Source organism: Dendrobates tinctorius, unplaced genomic scaffold, assembly GCF_039654945.1.
Source record: "Dendrobates tinctorius isolate UK_male_01 unplaced genomic scaffold, ASM3965494v1 ptg000456l, whole genome shotgun sequence".
Classification (NCBI taxonomy): domain Eukaryota; kingdom Metazoa; phylum Chordata; class Amphibia; order Anura; family Dendrobatidae; genus Dendrobates; species Dendrobates tinctorius.
In genome coordinates, this window is record NW_027362118.1 from 409,725 (window position 1) to 420,923 (window position 11,199).

The following is an 11,199-nucleotide window of genomic DNA, read 5'->3' on the forward strand; positions in this document are numbered from 1 at the left end:
CCTGGGAGCGGCCATACCTTCTTACACACACCTCCATGGTGGCCTTTTCCCCCTCAGATGTAGGAAAATTACACATTTGTAACTGAATGTGTTAGAAACTTTTTTTTGGGTGGGGAACTTGCGCCATATAGCAACTCTCCGGCCATTTTTTTTTAAATTCTTTTATATGACTGGGAAAGGATTAAAAGCCTAACAGTAGTGGCCTTTTCAGTTACCGGGGCCGACTAGGCCTCACATGGGTTCTGGTCGGGTCGTCATCAGTCCAGTCTGGGCAGGTGGTGTGTATATATATATATATATATAATTTAGTTTTCACCCCCCCCAGTCTCTTCGCTAGTTTTAAGCTTCAGGGGCCTGAAGGTCCTGGAAACCCTTTTATTTCGAGTGATTTCTGGCCGAAGCAAACTTAGGTTTGTTTGTGTCTGGTGGAAACTGATGGCCTTCACTCTGTTTTTTTTTCTGTTTTTGGAGTAAAAAAAAAAAATATATATATTAGGTTCTTTTCACACCAGGACGTGTACACTGAATATATTCTATAGGGTATAACAGGCACCCGTCTGCCGAGAGAACGTCCTTCTCAAATCCATCTGACCACTGTACATCCAAAAAAACTTACCAGCTGATTCATCAGTTTACATTTTTTTTTTTTTTTTTAAGCCAAAAAATGTCTCTTGATGTTTTTACAGCCTCTCTGTTAACTTTGTGAAAAGTTGAATAAAATGCCTTTATCTACGATCATCTGATGTCTTGTTACAAAGAAATTAGACAGGGACAGAGTTTTGAATATTGGAATATTACAATTTTTTCTCATGTAGGGTGACCAGCCAATGTTACTGGGCACAGTGAGGCTACATGAAAGCTCCACATGTCCACTGTTAACTCCTGGTGGATTGTTTTATTACTAATCTGTTCATTGTGGTATAAGTTGTATGCACAACTTTTTGTGTTTTTTGTGTTGTATTTGAATTCAAATGGAATTTGAATTCAGGGGGTCAGAGCCTGGCTGTCCATGGATAAAAGTGGTCCTTGTGGTGCAGGCTTGAGGGTGCACAAATGCCCAACAGAGCACCACACAGCCCCAAGAACTGCTCCCTCACCTCAGTCTGGTAATTAGCTTTCAAATGACATCCCAATGTCCCCTCTGGCTTTGCCAGAAGTCCCACCAGGGGCCCCAATGTCTGATCTGGACAGCAGATCTGTACTGAAGTCCCTGGTGGTGCAAACTCTTGTGTCACCAGGGAGCATGTCAGTGTCAGCAGTCAGGATGGCCTAGTGGTCTAAGGCACTGTGTTCAGGTTGCAGTCTCCCGTGGAGGCGTGGGTTCGAATCCCGCTCCTGACAGCAGCAGTACTGGTCCCTGGAGGTGCAAGCTGTTGTGCACCAGGGAGCGTGTTAAGCGTCTGCAGTCACCACATGTGGAGGCGTGGGTTCAAATCCCACTCCTTGACAGCAGCAGTACTGGTCCCTGGAGGTGCAAGCTGTTGTGCACCAGGGAGCGTGTTCAGCGTCTGCAGTCACCACGTGGAGGCGTGGGTTCGAATCCCACTCCTGACAGCGACAGTTTTTTTTTTTTTTTTTTTTTTAAAGAAAAGAAAATAAACCTAGTGGCAGCATGTGTAATAACAGTCTCCAGTGGAGGCGTGGGTTCGAATCCCACTCCTGACAGCAGCAGTACTGGTCCCTGGAGGTGCAAGCTGTTGAGCACCAGGGAGCGTGTTAAGCGTCTGCAGTCACCACATGTGGAGGCGTGGGTTCAAATCCCACTCCTTGACAGCAGCAGTACTGGTCCCTGGAGGTGCAAGCTGTTGCGCACCAGGGAGCGTGTTAAGCGTCTGCAGTCACCACATGTGGAGGCGTGGGTTCGAATCCCACTCCTGACAGCGACAGTTTTTTTTTTTTTAAGAAAAGAAAATAAACCTAGTGGCAGCATGTGTAATAACAGTCTCCAAGTCTTATAGCCTAATGTATACACCATAAATATTTATATGTGTGTCTATACAGTTGGTGTATATATGTGTGAGTATATTTTTTAGCCTTAAAGTTTTGATTCTCCATCCTCATTTCTTTCTTTTCCAAATCAAAAAAACACTCGTGTGAGAGCAATCTGCATCCAAAAAAACTTAGGGATAGGGACAATTTAGTGAGTACGTCGGGCTCCCTTAAAAGGTCAATTCACCCAACGAACAAGGGTGCTGCTCAGGGTGGATTGATTTAAATCACGCCGATTTAAATCACGATTTAAATCAAAAGATTTTTTTCTATTTAAATCGGATCGATTTAAATCATGATTTTAATCATGATTTAAATCACTGATTTAAATCAAAAGGTTTTTTTTTAATATAAATCACGATTAAAATGAGAAGTGAGAGCAGTGTGCATGTGCGCCCATAGTTACACGGACGAAAGTAGGGGCAACGATCTAACGCCAGGGTGAGGGGGGGACCCCAAAGTAAGTAAAAATCTTTTTTGTTTTACTATATGGCAATAGGTAGGTGTTTAAAAGCAGCATGTCTTAATTGTATAAACTATTAATAGCCTCCACATTTTGTTCATACTGCCCCTTTAATTCCACACTTCTAGCTTGGTTTCAGTTTTGGTTTAGTTTCTTTTTCCCTGCATTCAGTTGACATGCCCAAACTTGTTGGATAGTCAGCAGTACTTGGCTCAGGCTGTAGTAACATCAGCAGTGCTTGGCTCAGGCTGTAGTAACAATCAAACTTCATAAGTGATCTGTGTGAGCCATGGCAGCAGGTCGTAAGAGAGACCCTATTTGGGTTCATTTTGTTGAGATGCCAGCAGCAGATCTTGGAAAGAAAGGTGCAAGAGCAAAGTGCAAATACTGTCAAAAGGATATCCAAGGACTTGTTTACCGTTTGAAATCACATTATGAAAACTGCAATCAAATGATTTAAATCAAAAAAATCTGATTTAAATCAAAAAAATCTGATTTTTTTGATTTTTTTAAAAAATTCAAGATTTTTATCCACCCTGGTGCTGCTTGCTCGTCGGGTGAGATGGGCAGCACGATTATTATCATCTAACACGCTTTCCTAGGATAATCTGCCAACACAAATCTCTTCTTGAATGGACAATCGTTTCTTAAATGACAATTTATGCTGATAAAAAAAACCAAAAGCTCTAAATTAGGAAGGAGGCTGGAGGGGGGGGCGTCAGGGACTGGAGGGGGGAGACAGAGGCTGGAGGAGGAAGTGTGGTGGTGTAGACGGGGCTGCGGGAGGCTGTGTGGTGCTGTAGAGCGGGTTGCGGGAGGCTGTGTGGTGGTGTAGAGGCCTACAGGGCCACACAGCCCCCTGGTGTGACTTCCCGAGTGCCATGACAGCTGACTGTATATACATGTTTACACATACATGTATGTACATGTGCCATGACCGCTCCTTAGACCATACATACATGGATTGTCACTTACCCAAACCGAGGATGAAGAGGCTTAGCTGCTCCACATGATGATGGTGGCCGGAGAGCTGTGTTCCTCCATAGCGATGTCGTCCATTAGGCAAACTTGGTGTCCTTGTCCCGCCAGTTCTTGAGCCAGTTTAGTGTCCACGATGCCTTGTTACCTATTGGAAAAAAAAGGGAAAAGGAAATTATTGAATTTTGACATAGAATAAAAATAAAGTCCTATGAATTGTACTGGTACATTAACCCCTTTTTCTACGAGCGTATATTGCCAGCAGACACACAGAGAGCGGGCGACTGCCCCAAGTGTTACCTACTGAGAGACAGAGAAATAAAAAAACAATAATTAATAAGGGAAATATTGCATTCATAATTAGTGTTCACAGCAGAGTGACAACACAGCCCCCCTAACCCTCCCCTACCCCACAGGGAACGCCTGTACCCCGCCATGCCCCCCACAGCTGTGCCCATACACTGTCCTCACCTCCCCCTGCAGGGACCACCTGTCTCCCACGCAGTGCCCCCCACAGCTGACCCCAAACACTCTGCAGGGACCCCCTGTCTCCCACGCAGTGCCCCCCACAGCTGACCCCATACACTCTGCAGGGACCCCCTGTCTCCTCCGTAGTGCCCCCCACAGCTGACCCCATACACTCTGCAGGGACCCCCTGTCTACCCGCAGTGCCCCCCACAGCTGACCCCATACACTCTGCAGGGACCCCCTGTCTCCCCCCCACAGCCTCCGGGCTGCGAAGAAATCGCGATGGAGCCGCCGTCCCTGTACCGGAGCACAGCCCGCTGCCACCACCGCACCGCAGAGCGCCGCCCGCTGCCACCACCACAGAGCCCACCTGCCCCAGCACAGCTGCCCCAGCGCAGCTGCCCCTGCCCAGCTGCCCCTGCCCCAGCGCTGCTGCTGCCCCTGCCTCAGCGCAGCTGCCCCAGCGCAGCTGCCTCTCCCCCAGCGCAGCTGCCTCTCCCCCAGCGCAGCTGCCCCAGCACAACCAACCTGCCCTAGCACAGAGCCGCCACCGCACGAGCCTGGACCACTGAATGACCCCTGTGACTACTTCACCTGTGCCAGATCCCTTCCCAGGTAAGCTGAATTCGGACTGTAAGACGGACCCCCATTTGACACATTATTTTTTTTCCCCCTATTTTCCTACTGAAAATTGGGGTGTTCTTATGGTCCGTTGCATCTTTTTTTTTTTAAAGAAAAGAAAAGAAACCTAGTGGCAGCATGTGTAATAACAGTCTCCAGGTCTTATAGCCTAATGTATACACCATAAATATTTATATGTGTGTCTATACAGTTGGTGTATATATGTGTGAGTATATTTTTTAGCCTTAAAGTTTTGATTCTCCATCCTCATTTCTTTCTTTTCCAAATCAAAAAAACACTCGTGTGAGAGCAATCTGCATCCAAAAAAACTTAGGGATAGGGACAATTTAGTGAGTACGTCGGGCTCCCTTAAAAGGTCAATTCACCCAACGAACAAGGGTGCTGCTTGCTCGTCGGGTGAGATGGGCAGCACGATTATTATCATCTAACACGCTTTCCTAGGATAATCTGCCAACACAAATCTCTTCTTGAATGGACAATCGTTTCTTAAATGACAATTTATGCTGATAAAAAAACCCAAAAGCTCTAAATTAGGAAGGAGGCTGGAGGGGGGGGGCGTCAGGGACTGGAGGGGGGAGACAGAGGCTGGAGGAGGAAGTGTGGTGGTGTAGACGGGGCTGCGGGAGGCTGTGTGGTGCTGTAGAGCGGGTTGCGGGAGGCTGTGTGGTGGTGTAGAGGCCTACAGGGCCACACAGCCCCCTGGTGTGACTTCCCGAGTGCCATGACAGCTGACTGTATATACATGTTTACACATACATGTATGTACATGTGCCATGACCGCTCCTTAGACCATACATACATGGATTGTCACTTACCCAAACCGAGGATGAAGAGGCTTAGCTGCTCCACATGATGATGGTGGCCGGAGAGCTGTGTTCCTCCATAGCGATGTCGTCCATTAGGCAAACTTGGTGTCCTTGTCCCGCCAGTTCTTGAGCCAGTTTAGTGTCCACGATGCCTTGTTACCTATTGGAAAAAAAAGGGAAAAGGAAATTATTGAATTTTGACATAGAATAAAAATAAAGTCCTATGAATTGTACTGGTACATTAACCCCTTTTTCTACGAGCGTATATTGCCAGCAGACACACAGAGAGCGGGCGACTGCCCCAAGTGTTACCTACTGAGAGACAGAGAAATAAAAAAACAATAATTAATAAGGGAAATATTGCATTCATAATTAGTGTTCACAGCAGAGTGACAACACAGCCCCCCTAACCCTCCCCTACCCCACAGGGAACGCCTGTACCCCGCCATGCCCCCCACAGCTGTGCCCATACACTGTCCTCACCTCCCCCTGCAGGGACCACCTGTCTCCCACGCAGTGCCCCCCACAGCTGACCCCATACACTCTGCAGGGACCCCCTGTCTCCCCCGTAGTGCCCCCCACAGCTGACCCCATACACTCTGCAGGGACCCCCTGTCTCCCACGCAGTGCCCCCCACAGCTGACCCCATACACTCTGCAGGGACCCCCTGTCTCCCACGCAGTGCCCCCCACAGCTGACCCCATACACTCTGCAGGGACCCCCTGTCTCCCCCGTAGTGCCCCCCACAGCTGATCCCATACACTCTGCAGGGACCCCCTGTCTACCCGCAGTGCCCCCCACAGCTGACCCCATACACTCTGCAGGGACCCCCTGCCTCCCCCCACAGCTGACCCCATACAGGCATACAGTTACCGGCCGGCAGCTCCAAGGTTCAAATCTGGCGCTCAGGTGACGTCATTGTTGCTGCAGTTAGACCGAGAAAGCAGGGGGTGGGCTCGGAGCCACGTGACACAGAGCCCGGCCGCCCATCCCCCAGCCTCACTGTACTGCAAGCCAGGGAGAGACTGTTTGTGTGCTGCACGGCGCTGACTCCGCCCCCCGAGCCAGGGGATGAGTCACAGGCAGCTCGGCGTGTCACACGACTCCTCCCTCTTCCACCTTCTATGCAGGCCGGATCTTGGTTCCCATAGCACAGTGACCCTGCCCACCGGCCAGTCACTGCCGCCCCTCCCCCACCACTAAGCGATCTTACACAGCAGCACAGAGCCAGGGAGGAGATGGGAGATGACCCCGCACCACACAGCGGAGCACTATGAGCCCTGGGGGTGCAGCGCTGACCCCGCCCACGCCGCACCGCGCAGCGCTATAAGCCCTGGGGGCGCAGCGCTGACCCCACCCACACCGCACCACACAGCGGAGCACTATGAGCCCTGGGGGCGCAGCGCTGACCCTGCCCACCCCGCACCACACAGCGCAGCACTATGAGCCCTCGGGGCAGTCTCCCGTAGAGGCGTGGGTTCGAATCCCACTCCTGACAGCAGCAGTACTGGTCCCTGGAGGTGCAAGCTGTTGTGCACCAGGGAGCGTGTTCAGCGTCTGCAGTCACCACGTGGAGGCGTGGGTTCGAATCCCACTCCACACAGCGCAGCACTATGAGCCCTCGGGGCGCAGCCAGGGGTGGGATTCAGCGGGTTCTCCCCGGTTCGGTGGAACCGGTTGTTAAAGCTATTGCTCTCATTTTTGGCACCATTAGCCGGCTCTCACTTTTGAAAATGAGATTTCAAATTTTGAGGTCTGCGGCAGATTCTTTCCGGCGTCCATGCTCCCGGAGGCCACTGCAACATGGCGGCGGCCAGCAAGGGAAGTGCGGGGGCCTCCGGGCTGCGAAGAAATCGCGGCGGAGCCGCCGTCCCTGTACCGGAGCACAGCCCGCTGCCACCACCGCACCGCAGAGCGCCGCCCGCTGCCACCACCACAGAGCCCACCTGCCCCAGCGCAGCTGCTGCCCCTGCCCCAGCGCAGCTGCTGCCCCTGCCTCAGCGCAGCTGCTGCCCCTGCCTCAGCGCTGCTGCTGCCCCTGCCTCAGCGCTGCTGCTGCCCCTGCCCCAGCGCAGCTGCTGCCCCTGCCTCAGCGCAGCTGCTGCCCCTGCCTCAGCGCTGCTGCTGCCCCTGCCTCAGCGCTGCTGCTGCCCCTGCCTCAGCGCTGCTGCTGCCCCTGCCTCAGCGCTGCTGCTGCCCCTGCCTCAGCGCTGCTGCTGCCCCTGCCTCAGCGCTGCTGCTGCTGCCCCTGCCTCAGCGCTGCTGCTGCTGCCCCTGCCTCAGCGCTGCTGCTGCTGCCCCTGCCTCAGCGCTGCTGCTGCTGCCCCTGCCTCAGCGCTGCTGCTGCTGCTGCCCCTGCCTCAGCGCTGCTGCTGCTGCTGCCCCTGCCTCAGCGCTGCTGCTGCTGCTGCCCCTGCCTCAGCGCTGCTGCTGCTGCCCCTGCCTCAGCGCTGCTGCCCCTGCCTCAGCGCTGCTGCCCCTGCCTCAGCGCTGCTGCCCCTGCCTCAGCGCTGCTGCCCCTGCCTCAGCGCTGCTGCCCCTGCCTCAGCGCTGCTGCTGCTGCCCCTGCCTCAGCGCTGCTGCTGCTGCCCCTGCCTCAGCGCTGCTGCTGCTGCCCCTGCCTCAGCGCTGCTGCTGCTGCCCCTGCCTCAGCGCTGCTGCCCCTGCCTCAGCGCTGCTGCCCCTGCCTCAGCGCTGCTGCCTCAGCGCTGCTGCCTCAGCGCTGCTGCCCTTGCCTCAGCGCTGCTGCCCCTGCCTCAGCGCTGCTGCCTCAGCGCTGCTGCCCCTGCCTCAGCGCTGCTGCCCCTGCCTCAGCGCTGCTGCCCCTGCCTCAGCGCTGCTGCCCCTGCCTCAGCGCTGCTGCTGCTGCCCCTGCCTCAGCGCTGCTGCTGCTGCCCCTGCCTCAGCGCTGCTGCTGCTGCCCCTGCCTCAGCGCTGCTGCTGCTGCCCCTGCCTCAGCGCTGCTGCTGCTGCCCCTGCCCCAGCGCTGCTGCTGCTGCCCCTGCCTCAGCGCTGCTGCCTCTCCCCCAGCGCAGCTGCCCCAGCACAACCAACCTGCCCTAGCACAGAGCCGCCACCGCACGAGCCTGGACCACTGAATGACCCCTGTGACTACTTCACCTGTGCCAGATCCCTTCCCAGGTAAGCTGAATTCGGACTGTAAGACGGACCCCCATTTGACACATTATTTTTTTTCCCCCTATTTTCCTACTGAAAATTGGGGTGTTCTTATGGTCCGTTGCATCTTATAGTCCGAAAAATACGGTAATTTATCCTGAGATTACAGAGTCTGCAACTTTTCTATCTAGCCAGTTAGAAGTGACTCATTGTAACACTTAGGGTACCGTTACACCTAGCGATGCACCAGCGATCCCGACTAGCGATATGACGCGGTCAGGATCGCTGGTGCATCGCTAGGTGGTCGCTAGTGAGCTGCTACACAGGCAGATCTCACCAGCGACATTGCTGGGGACGGGGATCGCTACTTACCTGTCAGACGCGGCGATCCTGCGTCCTCCCGCCCTGGGCGCCACAGGAAGCCCAGCAGGAAGTGGCCGACGAGGAATGGACCAGGAGCTTCTCGCGCGATCAGTGATAACCAGCGGGGGAGCCGGTCGGAGGTAAGTATCACATGCAGGGATATCGCTAGCAATATCGCTGCAACGTCACAAAATCGGTGACTTTACAGCAATATAGAATCATAGAATCGTAGAGTTGGAAGGGACCTCCTGGGCCATCTGGTCCAACCCCCTGCTCAAAGCAGGATTCGCTAAATCATCCCAGTCAGATGTCTGTCCAGCCTCTGTTTGAAGACTTCCATTGAAGGAGAACTCACCACTTCTCGTGGCAGCCTGTTCCACTCATTGATCACTCTAACTGTCAAAAAGTTTTTTCTAATATCTAATCTGTGTCTCTTCTCATTCAGTTTCATCCCATTGCTTCTAGTCTTTCCTTGTGCAAATGAGAATAAAGTTGATCCTTCTACAATGTGACAGCCCTTTAGATATTTGTAGACAGCTATTAAGTCTCCTCTCAGTCTTCTCTTTTGCAAACTAAACATTCCCAAATCCTGCAACCTTTCCTCATAAGACAGGGTTTGCAGACCGGTCACCATTCTGGTCGCTCTTTTCTGAACTTGCTCCAGTTTGTTGATGTCTTTTTTAAAATGTGGTGCCCAAAACTGGACACAATATTCCAGATGAGGTCTGACCAAAGAGGAGTAGAGGGAAATAATGACTTCACGTGATCTAGACTGTATGCTTCTGTTAATACATCCTAGAATTGCATTTGCCTTTTTTGCTGCTGCATCACACTGTTGACTCATATTCAGTCTGTGATCTATTAGTATACCCAAGTCTTTTTCACATGTGCTGTCACTTAACCCTATTCCTCCCATTCTATATATGCTTTTTTCATTTTTATTGCCCAGATGTAGTACTTTGCATTTCTCCCTGTTAAAAACCATTCTGTTAGTTGCTGCCCACTTCTCCAGTTTATTTAAATCTTTTTGAATCCTCTCTCTCTCTTCTCTAGTATTAGCTATCCCTCCTAGCTTTGTGTCATCAGCAAATTTAATCAGTTTCCCCTCAATTCCTTCATCTAAATCGTTGATAAAGATGTTGAACAATACAGGGCCCAGGACAGAGCCCTGTGGTACCCCACTTGAGACATTCTTCCAACTGGATGTGCAGCCATTTACGACCACTCTTTGGGTCCGATCACTAAGCCAGTTATGAATCCACCTAACAGTTGCCTTGTCCATTCCATACTTAGTCATTTTTTCAATAAGGATTGTATGAGAGACTTTGTCAAATGCTTTGCTGAAGTCAAGATATACTATATCTACAGCATTTCCTTGATCCACCCAATCAGTGATACCGTCATAGAAGGAAATTAAGTTAGTCTGACATGACTTATTATTTAGAAACCCATGCTGACTCTGTTTAATCACTTCATTCTTATCCAGGTATTGACATACATGTTGTTTAATAATTTGTTCAAAGATCTTTCCTGGTATAGAAGTCAGACTCACCGGCCTATAGTTGCCTGGGTCCACCTTCTTCCCCTTTTTGAAGATAGGAACAACATTTGCTCTTCTCCAGTCTTCTGGCACTTCTCCTGTTCTCCAAGAATTTTCAAAGATTATGGAGAGGGGTTCAAAAATATTGCTAGCGATATCGCAGTGTGTAACGGGGTCTTTACAGACAATGGCGTTTACCATCTGTCTGCAGAACTAAAGTAATGAAAAAGAAGCTGGTAATTAGCTTTCAAATGACATCCCAATGTCCCCTCTGGCTTTACCAGAGGCCCCAATGTCTGATTTGGACAGCAGATTTGAAAAGACATTTTCAGTCTGGGGCAGTCTTGGGGGTTCTCAATCCCCTTAACTACTCTGCAGAAGGGGTCAGGCAAATCAAGCTTGGCAGGAACATCATCCAGGAGGCCACCTACATACAGCAACATCACTTGTCCCCCTGCTCCAAATGGAATTTGAATTCAGGGGGTCAGAGCCTGGCTGTCCATGGATAAAAGTGGTCCTTGTGGTGCAGGCTTGAGGGTGCACAAATGCCCAACAGAGCACCACACAGCCCCAAGAACTGCTCCCTCACCTCAGTCTGGTAATTAGCTTTCAAATGACATCCCAATGTCCCCTCTGGCTTTGCCAGAAGTCCCACCAGGGGCCCCAATGTCTGATTTGGACAGCAGATCTGTACTGAAGTCCCTGGTGGTGCAAACTCTTGTGTCACCAGGGAGCATGTCAATGTCAGCAGTCAGGATGGCCTAGTGGTCTAAGGCACTGTGTTCAGGTTGCAGTCTCCCGTGGAGGCGTGGGTTCGAATCCCACTCCTGACA

At 51.6% G+C, this 11,199-nt stretch overlaps 1 non-coding gene across 1 annotated transcript; it reads left to right on the forward strand.

Annotated features, from left to right (window-relative positions):
• The first annotated feature begins 11,116 nt into the window (after window positions 1-11,116).
• TRNAL-CAG (transfer RNA leucine (anticodon CAG)) lies at window positions 11,117-11,199 on the forward strand. Its single transcript has one exon. It is a non-coding gene; the product is annotated as a tRNA-Leu (tRNA).